Raw genomic sequence first — 16,414 nt, 5'->3', positions numbered from 1 at the left:
GCACTCCCTCTTTGCATGCACAAATTAAAAGAACCCCCAAAAAAAGTCCACTGCATTTCAAGCCTGCCACAAAAGGACCAGCTGACATGTCAGTGATTCTCTTGTTAACACAGGTGTGAGTGTTGACGAGGACAAGGCTGGAGATCACTCTGTCATGCTGATGAGTTCGATAACAGTCGGGATGCTTCAAAAGGAGGGTGGTGCTTCGAATCATTGTTCTTCCTCTGTCAATGGTTACCTGCAAGGAAACACGTGCCGTCATCATTGCTTTGCACAAAAAGGGCTTCAGAGGCAAGGATATTGTTTCCAGTAAGATTGCACCTAAATCAGCAATTTATCGGATCATCAAGAACTTCAAGGAGAGCGGTTTCAATTGTTTGTGAAGAAGGCTTCAGGGCGCCCAAGAAGTCCAGCAAGCGTCAGGACCGTCTCCTAAAGTTGATTGTATTGTGAAATTGTTAGGTCAGATTACTCGTTGGTTATTACTGCATTGTCGGAACAAGAAGCCAAAGCATTTCGCTACACTCGCATTAACATCAGCTAACCATGTGTATGTGACAAATACAATTTGATTAGATTTGATTCAGCTGCGGGATCGGGGCACCACCCAGTACAGAGCTTGCTCAGGAATGGTACAGGCAGGTGTGAGTGCATCTGCACGCACATTGAGGCAAAGACTTTTGGAGATGGCCTGGTGTCAAGAAGGAGCAAAAAGAAGCCACTTCTCTCCAGGAAATACATCAGGACAGACTGATATTCTGCAAAAGGTACAGGGATTGGACTGCTGAGGACTGGGGTAAAGTCATTTTCTCTGATGAATTCCCCTTTCCGATTGTTTGGGGCATCCTGAAAAAAGCTTGTCCGGAGAAGACAAGGTGAGCGCTACCATCAGTCCTGTGTCATGCCACAGTAAAGCATCCTGAGACCATTCATGTGTAGGGTTGCTTCAAAGCCAAGGGAGTGGGCTCACTCACAATTTTGCCTAAGAACACAGCCATGAATAAAGAATGGTACCAACAGACATCCTCCGAGAGCAACTTCTCACAACCATCCAGGAACAGATTGGTGATGAACAATGCCTTTTTCCAGCATGATGGAGCACCTTGGCCATAAGGCAAAGTGATAAACTACGTGGCTCGGGGAACAAAACATTGATATGTTGGGTCAATGGCCAGGAAACTCCCCTGACCTTAATCCATTGAGAATTGTGGTCAATCCTCGAGAGGTGGGTGGACAAACAAAAACCCACAATTCTGACAAACTCCAAGCATTGATTATGCAAGAATGGGCTGCCATCAGTCAGGGATGTGGCCCAGAAGTTAATTGACAGCATGCCACGGCGATTGCAGAGGTCTTGAAAAAGAAGGGTCAACACTGCGAAAAATTGACTCTTTGCATCAACTTCATGTTATTGTCAATAAAAAGGCTTTGGACACTTATGAAATGCTTGTAATTATTCTTCAGTATTCCATAGTAACATCTGACAAAACTATCTAAAGACACTGAAGCAGCAAACTTTGTGGAAATTAATATTTGTGTCATTCTCAAAATGTTTGCCCACGACTATAAAACTATTTGGGGGATGTTAACTCAGCAAAAAAGAAAACGTACATTTTTTCAGGACCCTGTCTTTCTAAGATAATTTGTAAAAATCAAAATAACTTCGCAGATATTCATTGTAAAGGGTTTAAACACTGTTCCCAAGCTTGTTCAATGAACCATAAACAAATTAATGAACATGCACCTGTGGAACGGTCCGTTCAGACACTAACAGCTTACATACGGTAGGCAAATAAGGTCACAGTTCTGAAAACTTAGGGCACTAAAGAGGACTTTCTACTGACTCGAAAACACCAAAAGAAAGAATGCCCAGTGTCCCTGCTCATCTGCGTAAACAGGCTTAGGCATGCTGCAAGGAGGCATGAGGACTGCAGATGTTGCCAGGGTAATAAATAGCAATTTCCATACTGTGAGACGCCTAAGACAGTGCTACAGGGAGACAGGACAGACAGCTGATCGTCTTTCGCAGTGGCAGACGAAGTATAACAACACCTGCACAGGATCGGTACATCCGGAGATATCACACCTGCGGGACAGGTAAAGAATGGCAACAACAACTGCCCGAGATACAACAGGAACGCACATCCCTCCATCAGTGGCTCAGACTGTCCGCAATAGGCTGAGAGAGGCTGGACTGAAGGCCTTGTAGGCTCTGTTGTAAGGCAGGTCCTCACCAGACATCATCGGCAACAACGTCGCCTATGGGCACAAACCCACCGTCGCTGGACCAGACAGGACTGGCAAAAAGTGCTCTTCACTGATGAGTCGCGTTTTGTCTCACCGAGGAGTGATGGTCGGATCCGCGTATATCGTTGAAGGAATGACCGTTACAACCGAGGCCTGTACCTGGAGTGGGATTGATTTGGAGTGGAAGGGTCTCGTCATGGTCCGTCACAGCATCATCAGACTGAGCTTGTTGTCATTGCAGGCAATCCAAAGCTGTGCATTACAGGGAAGACATCCTCCTCCCTCATGTGGTACCCTTCCTGCAGGCTCATCCTGACATGACCCTCCAGCATGATAATGCCACCACGCCATACTGCTACGTTCTATATGTGTGATTTCTGCAAGACAGGAATGTCAGTGTTCTGCCATGGCCAGCGAAAGAGGCTGGCATCTCAATCCCATTGAGCACGTCTGGGACCTGTTGGATCGGAGGGTGAAGGCTAGGGCCATTCCCCCCAGAAATGTCAGGGAACTAGCGGGTATCCCTTGTTGGGAGAGTGGGGTAACCATCTCACAGCAAGAACTGGCAAATCTGGTGCAGTCAATGAGGAGGAGATGCACTGCAGTTACTTAATGCAGCTGGTGCCACACCAGATACTGACTGTTACTTTTGATTTGAGCTCACCCATATGTTCAGGGACACATTATTCCATTTATGTTAGTCATTGTGTCTGTGGAACTTGTTCAGTTTATGTCTCAGTTTGTTGAATCTTGTTATGTCAAGTTTACTGAAAATAAACGCAGCAATGAATTGCAATTCATCTGATCACTCTTCATAACATTCTGGAGTATATGCAAATTGCCATCATACAAACTGAGGCAGCAGACTTTGTAAAAATGTATATTCGTGTKATTTTCAAAACTTTTGGCCACGACTGTAGATAATGTATTTCCCACAAAGTAACATTGTAACAGACAGGAATACAGCAYTACAWTGTTTTTCCACGCCCCACAGCAGTGCACTGTCTAAATGCCTGCAGCAGTGTAAGTAAGTGGCTGATTCTGATTTGCAGTGTTGGTGCTAGGGAGAGCATTGTGCACACTTCAGCTCCTGGCTGTAGCTTCTGTAGCTGGGAGAATCAGGAGTAATGTATCAAGGTTTGTTTAGTCACGACAAGATGTCAGACAGTCCACAGTGATGCTGTTTGCTAGCTCCTTAGTTTATTTTATTTTATTTGTTTTATTTCACCTTTATTTAACCAGGGAGGCCAGTTGAGAACAYGTTCTCATTTATAACTGCGACCTGGCCAAGATAAAGCAAAGCAGTGCAACACAAACAWCAACACAGAGTTACACATAAACAAACGTACAGTCAATAACACAATAGAAAAATCWATATACAATGTGTGCAAATGTAGTAAAAGTACGGAGGTGAGGCAATAAATAGGCCATAGAGGCAAAATATTTACAATTTAGCATTAACACTGGAGTGATAGATGTGCAGATGATGATGTGCAAGTAGAGATACTGGGGTGCATAAGAGCAAGAGGATAAATAACAATATGGGTATGAGGTAGTTGGGTGTGCTATTTACAGATTGGCTGTGTACAGGTACAGTGATTGGTAAGCTGCTCTAACAGCTSATGCTTAAAGTTAGAGAGGGAAATATAAGACTCAAGCTTCAGTAATTTTTGAAATTCGTTCCAGTCATTGGCAGCAGAGAACTGGAAGGAAAGGCAGCCAAAGGAAGTGTTGGCTTTGGGGATGACCAGTGAAATATACCTGCTGGAGTGCATGCTACGGGTGGGCGTTGCTATGGTGACCAGTGAGCTGAGATYAGGCGGGGCTTTACCTAGCAAAGACTTATAGATGACCTGGAGCCAGTGGGTTTGGCGACGAATATGTAGTGAGGGCCAGACAACGAGAGCATACAGGTCATAGTGGTGAGTAGTATATGGGGCGTTGGTGACACAATGGATAGCACTGTGATAGACGACATCCAATTTGTTGAGTAGAGTGTTGGAGGCTATTTTGTAAATGACATCGCCAAGGATCGGCAGGATAGTCCGTTTTAAGAGGGTATGTTTAGCAGCATGAGTGAAGGAGGCTTTGTTTGCAAAATAGGAAACCAATTCTAGATTATATTTTGGATTGGAGATGCTTAATGTGAGTCTGGAAGGAGAGTTTACAGTCTAARCAGACACCTAGGTATTTGTAGTTGTCCACATATTCTAAGTCAGAACCGTCCAGAGTAGTGTTGCTAGCCAGGCGGGCCGGTGTGGGCAACAATCGGTTGAAGAGCATGCATTTAGTTTTACTAGCATTTAAAAGCAGTTGGAGGCCAAGGAAGGAGTGTTTTATGGCATTGAAGCTCATTTAGAGGTTTGTTAACACAATGTTCAAAGAAAGGCCAGATGTATACTGAATGGTGTCGTCTGCGTAGAGGTGGATCAGATAATCACCAGCAGCAAGAGTGACATCATTGATATATACAGAGAAAAGAGTCGGCCCGAGAATTGAACCCTGTGGCACCCCCATAGAGACTGGCAGAGGTCCAGACAACAGGCCCTCCGATTTGACAAACTGAACTCCTATCTGAGAAGTAGTTTGTGAACCAGGCGAGGCAGTCATTTCAGAAAAACAGGGTGATTGAGTCTGCCGATAAGAATGCGGTGATTGACAGAGTCGAAAGCCTTGGCCAGGTCGATGAAGAATGGTGCACAGTACTGTCTTTTATGGTGGCGGTTATGGATATCGTTTAGGACCCTTGAGCGTGGCTGAGGTGCACCCATGAACGAGCTCGGAAACCAGATTGCATAGTGGAGAAGGTATGGTGGGATTTTGAAATGGTCGGTGAAACTGTTTGTTAACTTGGCTTTCGAAGATTTTTAGAAAGGCAGGGCAGGATAGATATAGGTCTATAACAGTTTGTGTCTAGAGTGTCTCCCCCTTTGAAGAGGGGATGACCGCAACAGCATTCCAATCTTTGGGGATCTCAGACGATACGAAAAGAGAGTTGAAAGGCTAGTAATAGGGGTTGCAACAATTGTGGGGATCATTTTTAGAAAGAGAGGGTCAGATTGGTCTAGCCCATCTGATTTTACAGGGATCTAGATTTTGCAGCTCTTTCAGAACATCAGCTATCTGGATTTGGTGAAGGAGAAGCGGGGGGCTTGGGCAAGTTGCTGTAGGGGGTGCTGAGCTGTTGACCGGGGTATGGTAGCCAGGTGGAAAGCACGGCAGCCGTAGAGAAAATAATTATTTAATTATCCATTATCATAGATTTATCGGTGGTGACAGTGTTTCCTAGCCTCAGTGCAGTGGGCAGCTGGGAGGAGGTAGTCTTATCTCCATGGACTTTACGTGTTCCAAATCTTTTTTGGAAATTAGCGCTACAGGAAGCAAATTTCTGTTTTGAAAAAGCTAGCCTTAGCTTTCCTGAGTATAATTGGTTCCTTACTTCCCTGAAAAGTTGCATATCGCGGGTGCTATTCGATGCTAATGCAGAATGCCACAGGATGTTTTTGTGCTGGTCAATGGGCAGTAAGTCTGGAGTGAACCAAGGGCTATATCTTTCTTAGTTAAAAAAAAATTAATGGGGCACTGCTTATTGAAGATAGCAAGGAAAACACTTTAAAAAAGAGCACTAGGCTTCCTCTACTGACGGGATGAGGTCATATCTTTCCAGGATACCCGGCCAGATCGATTAGAAAGGCTTGCTCGCTGCAGTGTTGTTTACAGTGTGGACCAACTGTAATGAAGACATTACAGTGGCGGCGAAAGTATTCACCCCTTGGCATTTTTTATGTTTTGTTGCCTTACATCCTGGAATTAAAATACATTTTTGGGGGTTTGTGTCATTTGATTTACACAACATGCCTACCACTTTTGGAAGATGCAAAATATTTTTTGTGTGTGAAACAAACAAGAAATAAGACAAAAAAACAGAAAAAGGGGGATGAATAAAATTTTGCAAGGCACTGTAACGACCTGCATTGCATCATTTTAAATTCTCCAGCAATCAGTCAATCAAATGTATTTTATAAATCCCTTTTTACCTCAGTTGTCACATAGGGCCCGATTCCGACATAGGAAAATACGTCTTTCCTAAGCACCTGTCAGTAGCTGGTATTCAGACTTACCTTATGAAGGTGTGTAACAGGCTTTGCAGGGGGTCACTTCCTTGCATGTGTTGAATAAATGTATTTTCAACCCCTGAAAAACCTTTCACTTGCTGGACAGATTTTTTTGTGCAGTTTTTATTCAATAGGATTGTTCAGTACATTATCTTAAGCCATTCCTTTAAAATACATTGTACCTTTAATTAGAATTTTGTCAACAGACTAGAATACATCAAGAAAACAGGTTCAGGAAATATAGGGATCAATGAAAGAAAGCCATCTAAAAATATGCATATTCGTTCCTCTGTTTCAACACCAACTGGAGTCGCCTCTACACTGTTGATGTTGAGACTGATGTTTTGCGGGTACTATTTCATGAAGCTGCCAGTTGAAGACTTGTGAGGCGTCTGTTTCTCAAACTAGACACTCTAATGTACTTGTCCTCTTGCTCAGTTGTGGATCAGGGCCTCCCACTCCTATTTTTATTCTGGTTAGAGACAGTTTGCTGTGTTCTGTGAAGGGAGTAGTACACAGTGTTGTACGAMATCTTCAGTTTCTTGGCAATTTCTCACATGGAATGGCCTTCATTTCTCAGAACAAAAATAGACTGACGAGTTTCAGAAGAAAGTGCTTTGTTTCTGGCCATTTTGAGCCTGTAATCGAACCCATAAATGCTGATGCTCCAGATACTCAACTAGTTTAAAGAAGGCCAGTTTCATTGCTTCTTTAGTCAGAACAACAGTTTTCAGCTGTGCTAACATAATTGAAAAATAGTTTTCTAATGATCAATTAGCCTTTTAAAATAATAAACTTGTATTAGCTAACATATGTGCCATTGGAACACAGGAGTGATGGTTGCTGATAATGGGCCTCTGTACGCTTATATTAAAAAAACTTCTATTAAAAAACTTCCATTAAAATTCCATTTAAAAAATGCCGTTTCCAGCAACAATAGTCATTTACAACATTGACAATGTCTACACTGTATTTCTGATCAACTTGATGTTCTTTTGATGGACAGAAAATGTGCTTATCTAAAAAGAAGGACATTTCTAAGTGACCCCAAACTTTTGAACGGTAGTGTACATGTGGATGAACTCTCAGTGACCTTCTAGCTCAGCTAGTTCAGCTTTGTCTGCCAGTGGAGGAGTTGCCGTAGGAACTGGTGGTGGCAGAGATGACACAAAGAAAAAACATTTTAATGTTCCAATTATCTGTCACTACCTTAATCTTTCTTTTCAATACGTTTTTGAACAAAGCCAGTGTGACATTGAGAACATCAAAATCAGTTGTCAACAACAAACTGAATAGGGACAGTGAGATGAGTAAGGATGATGTAATTATCATTCAACAAAACAAAGCATTGCTTTGATATGTTGTGTCAGGAAAAACGGAACCAGAGCGGAAAAAAAACTGCCTCTGTGGATGATGTTTCATGCATCATAACAACGTTAGTTGTCTCTATAGCAACAGCTGGATATGACAACTGCTACAATACTCTTATTGGAATGTAGCACCACTCTTGTTATAATGTAACAAGGGACTATAGATACAGAAGCTCCACCTCTTTCCTTTACTAATGAACACACACTTATGTACACTATCATGGGAAACACATTTTGCTGTGACTAAAAATACACTTCTTTAACATTCTCAAAAACATCTCCGTCCTTCTCTCACTCTCCTATGTGTCATTATGTGCTGACTCCAGGCATGGCATTGTGGGATAGCRCGGCATGGGGCATTCGGTGCTTAACCATKCACCCATCTCTGCTTACCGCCAGATTGGCTACACCTGCTYCCAGGGGKCCTATGCGTGCTTGCAAGCCGCTGGCTGGCTGACTGGATCTCCTGCTCCTGCTGATGATAGCTTTCGGGGATTGCATTGCACAGCAGTGTAGTGGAGGAAACTAGCTACTTGCTAGCATGCACACTATTGTGTGTATTTCACCACGTTAGGGAATTCAAGTGGTGGAACTTGACTCAACAGTTGGTTTCTAACTTRTAAATGAAGCTGAMGAAATGTSTTGATAGTGGGATGATTTGATAAGACTCATATGGATGAGATGGTGGTTTAAAATCATTGTCTTGTGTAGTTTTTACTCTAGACACCTCATCAGATGAGTGGAAAGTCAACACAAAGTTGTTCTGTTCCCTTCTTGTATGGAAATAATGTTTGAGGAGATTATCTTGAAACTCTATGAGAGTTGACATGCTTTACAGAGATAGAACACTATGAATAGATGCCAGCAAAAGACATGATAAACTATATCACTGCAAAATACCGCCAACCTCCTTGTCACATTGATGGGACTTGTATAATATACAAATCATTTAATAACAATTAACATGTACAACAATGTGTGATCATCCTGATGATTCAGACACAAATTATATCCACGGATCATAAATGGTTGATTCCACTTTTCTCATTACATTCAAAGGGCAGACATCAGAAATAATTTCATGATGTTTATGGCTAGTGTTATCTGTTGCAAGGAGTTTAACCATTGTAAAAATGACCACCAATTATGTGTTTTATTTCATTTCAAGCAGAGGTGGCGTTGCGTAAACTTGGTTTGATATTAAAAAAGAATGCCCATCTTAACAGTTAAACCCTTTGTACAAGACATATACATTGTATAGCCATAAATTAACAAAACATTGGATATGTGAGTCTGTATACTATATGTAAAAATGACTGAGTTATTTTGAGGAATAGAAAATGTACATCTTGCTTTCTTTAATACGCTTTATAAAACGATAACAGGCCAGGACTAGATCTCCTGTGTTCGGCATTGGTACTTTTACTACAAGCGTGTGGAAAGTAAATATTACATTATATTGTATACAGAGCAAAAAAAGATTCTAAAGATAATATGGTACATTTTCAATAATATTCCCTGTTAGAAAGGAGACCTACATGTGAACATAATGGCCATAGACCTCATGAAAAGTAAAAAAAAAAAAAAATGGACATAATCTCATAAAAGTCACATACGCGATCAATTGTGTGACAGTAGGCCTAAGTAGCTCATTTCTGTTATTAAAACTTGTCTAATTGAGTATATTTCAGATTTGCCACATAGATGCATCAAACAAGACACCCATGCATATCAGTATAAATCAGGTACTTAGAAACGAATAAATTGGGTTTGTGTTTGAGAATTACAAAAGAAACCAAAAAAAAGGAGAACCCTCAAATTGCAATACTTTGTCTGTACACATTTGTTGCATTCCTTCCTCGGCTTTACACGCTAGTACAGTTAGAATCTCCCTTGTGCTCTCGCAGGCATTTCCAATTCGCCCTGGGGTAGAGAGAAAGAATTCAACATAGAAACAACGTGTGTTAGTCCACTGGTATTAGAGGCTTTGGTGTCTGTGAAACAAATAACTACTTTGACACTGATACTGCCTGTTAATTACTGGGGTTTCATACAATGTCTTATCAAAAGCTCTTAAGCTGTTGTTCAGTGTGGACATTAGTGGGTGACCCATTGGTTTGTTTGTTCATTGTTTTGTCTGAAGATACACTACTCCTCCTTTTTCCCACCAGTTAATTCCATGTAAAGAAACAATGACGACTTTATACACTGCAGGTCAAAAGTCAACATTGTTATACATGGAGAAATGAACCATATTTGTTGTAGTCCAGTACAATAGTTTGGATGATGTATGTTTAACTGGTGGATCTTCTCAACGACGAAGTCGAAAGTCGCCAAATCAGCAACTTCTAATAACACAATAAACAACGATTAATCAGACTAAGTTGTATCTTCATAACCCTCGTACCCATCTCCTTCTCCATGACTTCTTTGGCCGTAGAGAACTCACTGAGGTGGGTCTTAGGCGTGCTCTGGCTAACATAAACGAATCATCATGCTCTTTCTCCTGATTCACCTCATCGTATATGTTCATCCAGGGTATTTTCTGCAGATGTTAATGTAGACAGACAATAGCTATGTTACAATAGGAATGACTATTCAATGATGGTCCGTCCCGTTGCAGCACTTCTCAAGATGTATATTACACTTTTTGTTCAGAGATGGTATTAACCCCTGGACATATTTTATCTAGATAATCTTAATCTATCCATCATTAAATCCCCATATGACATCAATGTCTAGTAGCGGTAACAGACTGTAATGTGTATATAGCATCATCTCTAAAATCTTTCCCCATTTATATTTAAGATTAGAAATGTGTTTCATCCACCCGTACTTCAATTTCTTTCAAATTACAATTAATTTTGTTTTTTAATTATTTTGCTTTGTCGTGTGTGACATTTCAATACATCTGTTTCCTCTTTAGATTAATGAGGGAAATTCCATATCCATAATTGATGCGTTTTCCACTGACATTCAGATAAAAATGATTTTAATAATTCAGCTACTAACAGCCAAAGTATGGCAACAGCATATTAAGCAATTGAGTGCTAGTTTTCTTAACATAACATCACCAATTCACATATGTTCCTCATGCATCCAAATCACTCTAAATCTGTTCACTACATCTTCAGTATGAAGGACATTTTYAAAGTTACTTCAAAGGAACGTCATTAGTTCATCATTGATTGATGCCGGACCTACCAAGATAACATATTCTTATAATTATTATTAACCTTTTCACATATGAGTTCCAAATATCTCTAATGAGTTGTTTTACGCACCTGATGTCAMAATGCACTCACTGTTCCAAAATGTGATTATTATGCAATAGGACAGTTAACACTCGCTGCCTGCTAATTATCTATAGCCTATGTTTCAACTTGTCAATTTCAACTTATTTTCTAACAAGTTGTATTTTCTATCAACAGTTTGAATTGAGGTGTGTTCCMCCTCCTGATTAATTCACATAGAAGCAGCCAATTTCAGTGTTGTGCACAATTTATGTTTGAGGCTTTACTGAGCCGGACAAAACTTCCCTTTTCGAGGAGAGCCCTTCCCCATTCTTTTTGCATATCAAGTATGCAGACAGTTTTCCACGAACTGGAAAATGTTCTGCCTGTAGCACACATTATTGCATTGTTTTCCTTACAAATAATAACTTTGGACATGTGTGCGTTCCTATCAAAGTAGGTGCCTTATTTTCAGTGTCGTTGTTGTTTCTACTGTAGCATACGGTATGTATGTATGTACATATGTAAAGGTTGAAGTCGGAAGCTTACAGACACCTTAMCCAAATACATTTAAACTCAGTTTTTTCACAATTCCTGACATTTAATCCCAGTAACAATTCCCTGTTTTAGGTCAGTTAGGATCAACACTTTATTTTAAGAATGTGAAATGTCAGAATAATAGTAGAGAGAATGATTTATTTCAGCTTTTATTTCTTTCATCACGTTCCCAGTGGGTCAGAAGTTTACATACACTCAATTAGTATTTGGTAGTGTTGCCTTTAAATTGTTTAACTTACTGGTCAAACGTTGGGTAGCCTTCCACAAGCTTCCCACAATAGTGTTGGGTGAATTTTGGCCCTTCTTACTGACAGACTGGTGTAACTGAGTGGTTCTTCCTTGCTCACACACGCTTTTTCAGTTCTGCCCACAAATGTTCTCTAGGAATGAGGTCAGGGTTTGTGATGGCCACCTAATACCTTGCTTTTGTCCTTAAGCTATTTTGCCACATACTTGGAAGTATGCTTGGGGTCATTGTCATTGGAAGACCCATTTGCGACCAAGATTTAACTTCCTGACTGATGTTCTTGAGACGTTGGCTTAAAAATATGAACACAGATTTCTTACCTCATGAGCCATCTATTTTGTGAATGCAACCAGTCCCTCCGGCAGCAAATCACCCACACAAATGATGCTCGCCACCCGGCTCACGGTTGGTTCTTTCACTGGGCGTAAGACCTCGGCTTGGTGTCATTTCCTCGCTGAAGTCCATCCACAAGACATAAAATGTCAATGACAAACAAGGTTCTTTTTTGTTTCATCAGACCAGAGGAATCTCCAAAAGATACGATAATTGCCCCATGTGCATTGCAAGCAGTAGTCTGCTTTTTGTGTGCGGTGTTGGAGCAGTGGCTTACTCTCCTTGCTGAGCGGTGCTTTTCAGGTTAATTTGATATAGAATCTTCTTTTCTGTGAGTATGAGATATCTTTTGTCGTTGCCTGCCAGCATCTCTACAAAGATCCTTTGCTGTTGTTCTGGGATGATTGCACGTTGTAGCAGAACGACGCAAAGTAGTGTTCATGCTCTAGGTAGACAGAATGAGCTCCTTCCTGAGCGGTATAACGGCGTACGCGTAGGTCCCATGGTGTTTATACTTGCGAGTACTCATTGTTGTAGAGATGACTCGGTACTTCACCAGTATGTGAAATTGCTCCCGAATGGATGAACCAAGACATTGAGGTCTATTACATTTTTTCTGATGCTTGCAGATATCTATATCTGACTTGGGTCCATTGAGCGATAGTTCTAAGAAGGAAGCTGGGTGTGAAGTAGGCCTAAATAGCCATCCACAGGTACAGCCGGCTCCATTGACTTCAATTATGTCAATTAGCCTATCAAAACTTCTAAAGCCATGACATCATCTTCAGTGAATTTTCCCAAAGCTGTTTAAAGCACAGTCAATTTAGCTATAACTTCTGAACCCACGGAATGTGATATGAGCATTATATAAATAACGTGAAATAATCGTCTGTAAACAATTGTTGGAAAAATATTGTGCAAGCACAAAGTAGATGTCCTAACCGACTTGCCAAAACTATAGTGTCTGTAACAAGACATTTGCAGAGTGGTTTAAAACAAGTTTTAATGACTCCCCACTAAGTGTAATGTAAACTCTTCGACTGTATATAAAATCAAATTGTATTTGTCAGAACACGAATTAAACAGTAGACCATACAGTGAAATGGCTTACTGTACAAGTCCCTTAACCAAACAAGCTCTCGAGTTTTAAATGAAGAAAAATAAGTAATACATATTTAAAGGAGCAACAGAAAAATACAAATAGCGTATGGGCTGCAATCATGTCATAACCAAGGATACAGAGTCAACGTTCAGAGGCGGTAAGGCACAGATGTTAGTAGTAGTATATGTACATCGAGTAGGGTTATGACATGTGACTAATGTCTGAGAAGTATACAGAGAGTAAGCAACAAGCAAAGGGGGGTACCAATAGGTCGGGTAGCCAATTGAGTCTAGCGTCAGGAGGTCTTATGGATTTGCAAACGCTACACGCACACCTCCGCACCACGCACTCCACCAGACAGCTATGATAAGATGCAGCAACACACACACACCTAGGCTCACGCCCCGCTCTCGCGCCCTCTCAACCTCTATCTATGATAATCTGCTACCTCAGGCTAAGCAAAAACCTTAGACCTCACAACACGACCCACCGGCACGAGCTGAGTTACATAAATCCATAATCAGGTCCCCGCCACCGTGTCTTACAGAGGGCTGAAGATCTGTCTCACGATAGACCGGTATAAACGCGCCGCAGCTGTATGATCCTCAACATGTCGTTGCTCCCCAACAGGCACGACGTCGGGAACCATAATATCTACGAGAGTATTTCTATGTTTCGGTCGGCCACAGAGACACACACCTGCATCCAGTGTCAAGATTTTCCAGCGAATTGAACGTACTCACACACACATCAGCACAACAAAGCAAGGCAGATTAGGCCACTCGTCGCGAACGACGCACACCTCATGACAGCCTGAGTTTCTCAAGTCGGGAAATCGAGATGTGCCAGACGAAACACGGGATCGGGCCTGTCGGGAGAGGTTCTGCAGTAACCTCTCTCATCCGACCATTGAAGAAAGAACTGGCTCATGCCATATCTTGAGATGGAATATATCCCATTCTTTATGTCCCGAAGCTATTTTCGATCATAGGTGTTAGCAGCAGACATTATAGTACACAAACAAGTTAACGAACCACATAAAAAACAAACAAAAACCATGATTGGTGAGTTGCGCAATAAAGACGAAAAAAACTATTACCCTCTGCGCGCCATCATTTGATGTGATGTATGTAGTATATGTATGGTAGTATGTATGTTTGAGTATGATGTATTATTGTATGTATTATGTATGATATGCAGCGATGGAGATCATGTATTTACAGTTTATTCACATGTTTCAAGTTTCTTTGTACAAATTTTGCATTCCGATTATTGCATATAGATTGGTAATGGACACTATGATGTGTTGAATATATAGTTTGTTATTTGTTACTGAGTCTAAGAGAGCTAAGCTAACTATTGTTGAGCATGTGTGGAGCCTAGTGTTTGACATACATGCATTCGGGTCACATTAAACGGTTCGCAGACCAAATATTTATTAGATTGATGTAAGGAAGGATATTCACTAACATGTTAGGCAACGCACACCCTTATCAACAGTACTATAAACAAAGAAAACTCAGATCCTTGTCTCATCTTCATTATGTTTGTATCGGCGGAAAAAAAACAAACATGGGTAGACTGCAACAGGAACTACCATCGTCAGATTACTATTTCAATTCCTAGAAAGTTTCATCTCAATGGTATTTTGATCAATGGTGAGACCCCAAGTGACTGTGGATTATTACATATTATTGATTAGGAGATGAGATGTGTTAGCCAGAGAAGTATAAAAATATCGCGGCTTTTACTCAATCTTTCTCAGTGTGCAGAGGACATATATAGCTTAGGATCATTATTTACGGACATTATTAGCCTACATTTCTGGAATCCACACAGAGTGCGCCTAACAAGCCGGTAACAGAAGATTTTTAACAGAGGTTAAAAAAACTATACCCTCGAGACAGGGGTAAGACAGAGGTAGAGGAGAGAAAGATTGTGTATTTTTATTCACTTTATTAACATGGTAGGCTTAGTTTGGAGAACAAGTTCCATTTATAATGCGACCTGCCAAAAATAAAGCAAGCAGGTCGACACATAACAACAAGAGTTAACACATGGAAAAACAAACTACAGTCAATAATACACGTAGAAAAAGTCTATATAGCGGTGTTAAATGAGGAAGATAGGAGAAGCAATAAAAAGGCTATGGTACGAAGTAATTCCAATACTACCAAAAATACTGGAGTGATTGATGTCAGAAGATGAATGTGCAAGTAGAGATATTGGGTGTCAAAGGACAAGATAGAATAAATAAAATACAGTTTGGGATGAGGTAGTTGGATGGCTATTATCAGATGGCTATGTACAGGTGCGTGATCTGTGAGCTGCTCTGAACAGGTATGGGCTAAAAGCTAGTGAGGGAGATATGATATCCAGCGCAGTGATTTTCGCAGATGTTCCAGCATTGGCACAGAGAACTGGAAGGAAAGCAGCCAAAGAGAGGAATTGCTTGGGTAGATAGTGAAATATACTGCTGGATCGTGTTACAGGTGGGGCTGCTATGGGACCATGACTGGAATAAGCGGGCTTTACTAGCAGAGACTTATAGATGACCTGGAGCCAGTGGGTTTGGCGATAATGTGAAGCGAGGGCCTGCAACAATAACGTGACAGTGCATGTGGGTAGATATGGGGCTTTGGTGACAAAAGGATGGCACTGTGATAGACTGATCCTAATTTTTGTTGAGTTAGAGTGGAGGCTATTTTGTAAATGCTCGCCGAAAGAGGATCGTAGGATAATCAGTTTTACGAGGATGTTTGGCAGCATGAGTGAAGAGCTGCATTGTTGCGAAATAGGAAAGCTATCTAGATTATTTGGATTGGAGATGCTTAATGTAGTCTGGAAGGAGATTTACAGTCTTTCCAGACACCTGAGGTATGTAGTTGCCACATATTCATAGTCAGAACCGTCCAGATAGTGATGCGGGATGGGCGCGTGCGGCAGCGATCGGTTGAAGAGCATGGCATTTATGTTTCACTTGCATTTAAGACAGTTGGAGGCAACAGGAAGAGAGTTTATGGCATAAGCGTCTGGAGTTTAGTTAACACAATGTCAACAAAAGGGCCAAACATACAATGGTGTCGTCTGCATAAGAGTGGATCAGAAGAATACAGCAGCCAAGAGGACATCATGATGTAGACAGAGAAGAGAGTCCGCCCGAAACTGAACCCCTGTGGCCCCCATAGAACTGCAAGGATACAACACAC

At 41.2% G+C, this 16,414-nt stretch overlaps 1 pseudogene; it reads right to left on the bottom strand.

The window, feature by feature from the left end:
* Nucleotides 1–9,463: 9,463 nt before the first annotated feature.
* Nucleotides 9,464–16,414, bottom strand: part of LOC111949325 (VPS10 domain-containing receptor SorCS3-like) — a 478,568-nt pseudogene continuing 471,617 nt past the window's right edge.

The sequence above is a fragment of the Salvelinus sp. IW2-2015 genome, linkage group LG1 (genome assembly GCF_002910315.2).
Source record: "Salvelinus sp. IW2-2015 linkage group LG1, ASM291031v2, whole genome shotgun sequence".
NCBI classification, from domain to species: domain Eukaryota; kingdom Metazoa; phylum Chordata; class Actinopteri; order Salmoniformes; family Salmonidae; genus Salvelinus; species Salvelinus sp. IW2-2015.
This window is presented reverse-complemented; position numbering and strand designations above follow the sequence as displayed.